At 31.9% G+C, this 7,067-nt stretch overlaps 1 protein-coding gene across 1 annotated transcript in view; it reads right to left on the reverse strand.

Moving 5' to 3' along the window:
• The window catches only part of LOC117173133 (nephrin-like), a 1,314,621-nt gene that overhangs the window by 77,455 nt on the left and 1,230,099 nt on the right, over positions 1-7,067 (reverse strand). The window lies entirely within an intron of this gene.

A 7,067-nucleotide genomic window follows, 5' to 3' on the forward strand; every position in this document is an offset into this window, starting at 1 on the left:
GAAATAAGCAATTTACTCATAAATCAATAAAATTAATGAAATTATATTTTTCCATCAACAATAATGTAAAGAAACTTTGATCTCCTCACCCATCCCTTTTTAATAATGCGGAGATTGGCACGAGTTGCTTCGTACCTAAAAAATACATGGTGCGCGCGCGTGACGCGATGCGGAACAACACCTGAGGTTCATATGTGGAATCACCTTAAAGCGATTAAGATTCGGCGCACACACGCTTAGACAATGTTAGTCATATCTCGAGAACCTGTCAGGACCTTTACGACTTTTCTAGGTCATACCACAAGTTTAAGTCGGGGTACAAAGTTCGAGAAATTCTTGAGTATTTTTACCTTCTCACATAGTATACTCTCCAAACAGAATACTTCTACCAGGGTCCAAATGAAAAGTAATTCCATAAGCTTCCTAATGTTTTTAAAAAAAGTATATCGCTTCTTTTTGGAATGAGTAATCACGTTTCAATGTCAGCAATGACTTATAATGTTACTTTCGCTCCCGACAAGAAGCGTTAAATTCAGAAGAATTAAGAATTCTTATTCCTGTGAATACGCGATTTTTCCCTCGCATAAAAATCCTTCAACGGGAAAAAAAAGGTGCAAATTCTATTCCTCTAAATCGACTCAAGTAAAATTTAACAGAAGCATTTATTTAACCCATCTTTTCATAATTAAATCGTTTTATAACTTGCACAATCGGAGAAATTCAAATTGATATTTATTTATATTTTAATCAGACATTTTAGTATGTTAAAAAATGCACTATACTTGCTATCATTGAGGAGAATAGATTACAGATAAAAGCTATTCAAATGTGTCATTTAAAATAATTTTAACTCTAGAAAGGCCAAATTGAATTGATTAAAATCAAAATTTCAACACTTATATTCCTCACGAAAGAATTTAAAAAAATGTTATAAACATATTTTGTGAACTGATTAGAAGGAATACAATAAACTTCAAATATGACCAATTTTGATGGCAATTCAGACAGATAGAAATATCGCACATTCAAAAGAATAAAATAGTCTTTACTCTTACGCTGAAATGTAAAAATATTAATTTTTCCCTATTCAACGCCTATTATCGGGCTGGCCGTACCGACGATTTCCAACGGTAGTGTACTACATGAAAAAACTCCACAGTATGAGATCTCAGGTGACAAAATTATATATAGTTCATATGGGACTGAATAAGTCAAGTATTTTAACCTAATATTATCTTTTTTATCCAGTTGAAACTTGACTAAATTATAGTCCTGGTGGGTCTATATTAAGTCACCAAACTATAAGTCTATTTATCAACCAGTTGTCAATATACAGAGACGAGAAGTCTGTACTTTTTCAGGTACTCAATCAATTTCACGTAAGTGTAGCTTCTTTTAGGATTATCAAATTGGACTTTTATTAAAGTGTTTTGGAAATATCTTTTTATGTACTTTAAGAATTCCATAACCATTTTTTTCATTATGAATTTTATATTTTTTTACACTCGTTGAAGCGATGTAGAGAAAAAAGGGGGATTGAAATAATTTCATGGTCAAATTCAGAATTTGCGCTTGAGGGGACCACGTTATATTTATATAATATACATACACAAAAATCATCACAAGATAGTTAAATTTAAGCTAAGATACAGATTAGACCTCATATTATTCGTTTTCGAGTGCTGCGTAAGTTGAATTTGACCCCAGGAAACGTAAAAATCTTAATTTGACCACGAAATTATGTCTACTGCACTTTATTTTCCACATGACTCTAAACAGTGTAAAAAAGCTATTAAAAATTGAAGTTGGGTTTTTTGTAGAAACATACATTTTAATTTCGATGTTAAAAACGAATGTAATTATACATGATTAAAATAAAATGTTTTAATAGTTTTAAAGTGCATGGACAAAGCTTTATAAAACATTGTATTAAAACTCCAATTAGATCATCCGAAAAGATGTTACACTAACGTGTACGAGAGCAGGTATCTGGAAAAAAGAAAACTTCCTGCTCCTGTAAATTGACAACGGGTTGATAAATGAACCTTTATTTTATTAAAGCTATAAATTACCATAAACGACAATAAAAATAATGCAAGGGAATCTACATAATATTATGCCTAAAGTCTAATATAAAATGTTAACACAATTAAGTCTAAAAATATTATTATGCTATACTATTTGACGAGGGGCTATTGATTCTGAAGTCGAATGTTTCGAACGTTAGAATTTTTCGTCAAGTCTTAACGAAATCACGTAAAACTATGAAAAGCATGAACTCGTAAAGTTGAAGTTGCTGAAGCAATGACGAAGTCAGTAAAACTATACTTGAAGTCTTAAGAATAAGGAAAGAGTCGTCATTCAACGTAGTGAGTCAGCGAAGATGAGCGTAGCGCCGTGCGAAATCAGTGCCGAGTCGGTACAAAGTCAGAACGAAGTCATCGAGGTTGAGACCGAGTAGTATAAAAATAATCGAAAAGGACATCACGCTACAATGTACAGTACGCGACGATTCAAACCGATTCATGAAGGCAGGACGAAGTCAGAACGAAGTCGAGAGTCATCGCTTGAATTCATCGACGTCGACAACTAACGAATTAAAAAACTAGAGTTAAACGAAGTCATGAAACTACGATTGCAGTCTCAAGACGTTGTTAAAATAACGTTATATAGACTTCAGCGGACATCGAAGTGAATAGCCCTTCGCTATTTGGCTTCAAATATTTTATGCTTGAAATCGCCTGTCCAATATGTGAATCCACTTAATTAATATATCTGTATCAAAAACGACATTAATCTGCCTTTCCAAATGTATTATTAAAGATTGACCATATTATTGCGCTGGCCATTTTAGACCCACATTCCCTATTTCATTTTAAAAACTGTTATGCGATGAGCCAGAATGTCATAGTAACAGTTTAAACTTTAAAACCAAGAAAGCGACCTATATAGTAGTGTTGTATTGGTCTAGCATAGCCAAATCTGAATTAATTAGAGTTTTCCGCTTGTTAGTTCTTTTTTGTATTCGAGTTTGAATTTTTTTATGTCAAGTTATCCTAAGTGGGCTATGAATCGTAAGTCTTTTTTTTTCAGTGTGAAATAAATTTTGTATAGCCTTCATGTTAAAAAAGATTTTACTAGATTCTGTTCGCGAAATAAATTTTTCCATAAAAGTTATTAGCAATGAAAGTTTAATGTTATGACATAATTAACATCTTTCTCGTGAAAGGATAAACGAATTTGACGATTCTTACATTGAAATTTTTGTTCAAAACTTTACATTCGAGAAATGTTCCTTTTAAATATAAAAACATTGCATTTTTCTGAAAAACCAATAATGCTTCATATACAAATTGTACTTTTGTCTTCTCAAAGGAAATTTTGTTTGCAACTTATTCTACAGTCTCTACGCAGACTTATTTTTAGTTAGATTTCTTTGAATATTATATTCTGTCATTCTCAAATGACCTTTTTAGAGAATTTCATTTTCTTTTTACTTCTTTTACATTTTCTTTTACTTCTTTGGAGAATCCAAAGATTATAACGCACCCATCTTGTATTTCAATCATCTTGCGTGTTTTACAGCTATAAACAAGCAGATATTACTTAATTCATTACATTCTTCATCACATACTAATCACATAAAAACCGCCTGCATTCAAATGAGTATTTCGAAAGAAAAATCACTATTCTAGTAAATAGACTGATGCACAACATTCCCTAAACGCTCTCGTCTAGCCATGCACGAGAACGAGTTAATCACGTTGTAACACTAAATTTTCATTATTAATAACTTTTGCAACAAAATATTTTCGATAAAAATCTAAGGTTCTCTTTTCGAACATACAGGTTACAAATACTTCATTTTACAAAGAAAAAAATCACTTTTAATTTATGGTGGCCTATGTGGATTAAGATTTTGAGACTTCAGGTATGCTGCTCTTAAAAAAACTATATATCATATTTTAAAAAAGGCGCGCGGGTTTATGATTTTCCCTTAAACATAGTAGGCCATTCTGCAGCTGCATTTTATCGGAATAGAATGAAAAGAACAGCAGCATAGAATATTTATCGTGAAGCATCACAAAGAGTGGAATAAGGGAAAATAAATAATTACATCAAAATACTAATTTCAATTAGGAACTCCGATCGGCTATTTTAAAAAGTTTCGTCGCACCCGGTTATACTAGATCGTTAGTCGGTTCGCTAATGATGGCATATTCATCAGAATTGGAAGGATGGTGACATCCTGCTAGGCGGATATAAACGCGATTACCGTGTAAGGGAAATAGTTTTAATTGTATAGCTATAACATCGTGGAATGTGTGAAAAGAGAAACTTAAATATTTTATACAATTTGTTTAATAAAAACCAAAATTTTTTTGTTAAAGTAATACCAAAAATTATCTTTCAAATTCAACTCTTGGGCCGTATATTAAATAATTATTAACATTAAATATATGTATTTCAAGTCGCGCGATTTGGAGAGAATATTTGCAGTACTAGTTTATAATATGAGGTCATGATATGATGATATGCTACAGACTTTTGAATGTTTCAATCAATCGGTTCGTGGTCTTTAAAGTCCACTTTCTCTGTTATATTGTTGTCTCTCTGTTCTCTAGTATCCTTCTGTCTTCTTTTTCAAAGAAGGAATTTCAATTTACGAGAGTAGCTTTCAAGTGCTTGGCTTCCTTGCAACCATGACCCTTCAATTATTTCACTTTGCCAAGGCCTTTTTATCCTGGACAAAGTTTTATATCTTTCACAAAAAAGTAGGTTTCATTTAATTTTTGCTTCCGTTCACTATCGTATTGAGTTTCAAAAAGTCAACTGCTTCGCCAATAATACGTAATCGAATAATAAGAATATTAAAGCTTATTTCCGATTGCAGGCGTTGTAAAAACTTCCCCACGAAGCTTAGCAAATTAAATTTAGGAGTATGATTTTATCATGCAATTTTACGCACATTTAATACAATAAATAAGTGTCCTTCTTTTTAAAGAACAAATAACATCAACATACTGTTAATGTTTTTTAACAGAAACCTTGCATCATGTAGGGACAGACACTCCATTATGTTACATTATGTTATTATGATATTCGACTTGAGAAGGGCTACTGCAGCTGATTCCAGTATAGAAGAAGTACAAGCCCAGCGAGAGAAATGGAAAGTTGTGAAGCATATATCTACGCTTGCATATGAAAGATATATGTATTACTTAATCGGGCTTAGTAGTGTTAGTAGTGTTTGCAAGTCCATTTAAAGGGAATGCAGTGAATTCAGGTGATAACAATTAAATGCAAGTGAATGCAGTAATTTGCAGTGATTGTAGGGCCAATTCTAAGTGATTGCAGTTATTTCATCGTGAAATTCGAGTGACTGCAGTGATTTTACGGTAAATCCCGAGTGATTGAACAATTTTGACTTTTTTAAAATAGATTTTATAGATAAAATCCTCAGGAGTTAAACAGTGCTAGTTAGAAAGTGGTAAATAAAAAAAAACATATACACATTTCCAAATAAACAAAGGTGTCTGTAGATAATTTTAAAAAATCATGTTTTTTTTTAAAAAGCCGTGATTTACATAAAAATAAAGATGAATAGGCTCAAATACTGATAAATGGAAAGCTAAAGGCCTAAACTTAAAAACAGTGTTATCGGTTTCTTCATATGATCTGAAACACATATTTGTTTAGTGATACGAAAATAGGCAAATTTCCGATGCAGCGCCTATAAATCATGGTACGAAAATACTCCATTTATCGTCAAAAATGAATGATTTAAACTGCGTATTTACCTTAAAGTTCGTGATTATCACCAAATATAATAAAAATATGGTTATAATGTCAAAAAAGTTATTTAAAAAGTGGAAATGTACAAGAAAATACTACATTTACGGATTTTGCGATAAAATGATATATAAAGTTTTAGAATTTTTCAATATTATTGATTTAGAATTAAAATATTAGTGAAAAACTGGAAAAAAATTTCTTTACGCAAATATCATAATTAAGTTTCGGTATCTTCCCCGCCTTCAGCGTCTGTCTCTGACTTTATATTTGGGCTTCGTTCGTGCTCGTCATCGCCCGTGTGCTAAGCACGGTGAATTTTCGCACGTGTCAATATTTTTCATCAAGTATCTGCACAAATTAATAATTTTTATTAATATTTTGAACTATCAATGAATATCATAGCGTAATGAGACGTACGTGAGTTTAAATCAGTTAACAGATGGAAAGCGTACTGTTTACTTTCAACAAGCGCCATGAGCATTACAAATATTTAAATAAAATAACATTTACTTACATTTAGATTTTTCTGATTCTCCGGATTTTGTGACGCCTTTTACACGCTGGGTGTAAAATTCTCGAATGGAAACTTTTGAGGTGCGACCTTCGGCAGGTTTTCAGAAACTTAAGCTGCAAACGCGATCTATGCGTGGTACAGGCCCATAACATCTCCCCCCCCCCCCCTGGGTACAGACACCAACTGGTCCTTCCTATAAAATGGCAGATCGTTTTAACACTGCGTCGAGTTAGCGTAACCCATGGTGTATAACACTGGTTAATTCCGAGAGAGTGCAGTGATCGCACGGTAGAATGTAAGTGATTTGGGGTGAGTTTAGGTTAACAAAATGTAATCTTAATTTCATTAAAAATATTTCAAATAAATCTAAATTAATTTAAAATTAATGCATGCAATAAAGCGATTGAACTCAATTGCTGGAATTGTACAACGCAAATTTTTCAAATTTAATTTCTAAACCGATTTAGATATAGTTCTATATCAAGCAATTAAAAATACAATTTTTTAAAAGCATTTGAATTTTCCCTCATAAACGTTTATGAGTAACCTTTTCCAACATTTTTATCATCGCCTCAAATAATTGATAGGGTCTATAAAAATGTATTCATATAAAATGAAAGCTTGTTAGTCCTAAATAATATATGTTCTGTGTAGGAAAAGGTGGAATTTTCTAAACTAATATTTGTTTTAACAGTAGATGTCTTTGACATTCATTCCATACCGTATTTAGGTAATGTGATTTTGTATCTAAAATATT

This window comes from Belonocnema kinseyi, chromosome 5 (genome assembly GCF_010883055.1).
Source record: "Belonocnema kinseyi isolate 2016_QV_RU_SX_M_011 chromosome 5, B_treatae_v1, whole genome shotgun sequence".
Classification (NCBI taxonomy): Eukaryota; Metazoa; Arthropoda; class Insecta; order Hymenoptera; family Cynipidae; genus Belonocnema; species Belonocnema kinseyi.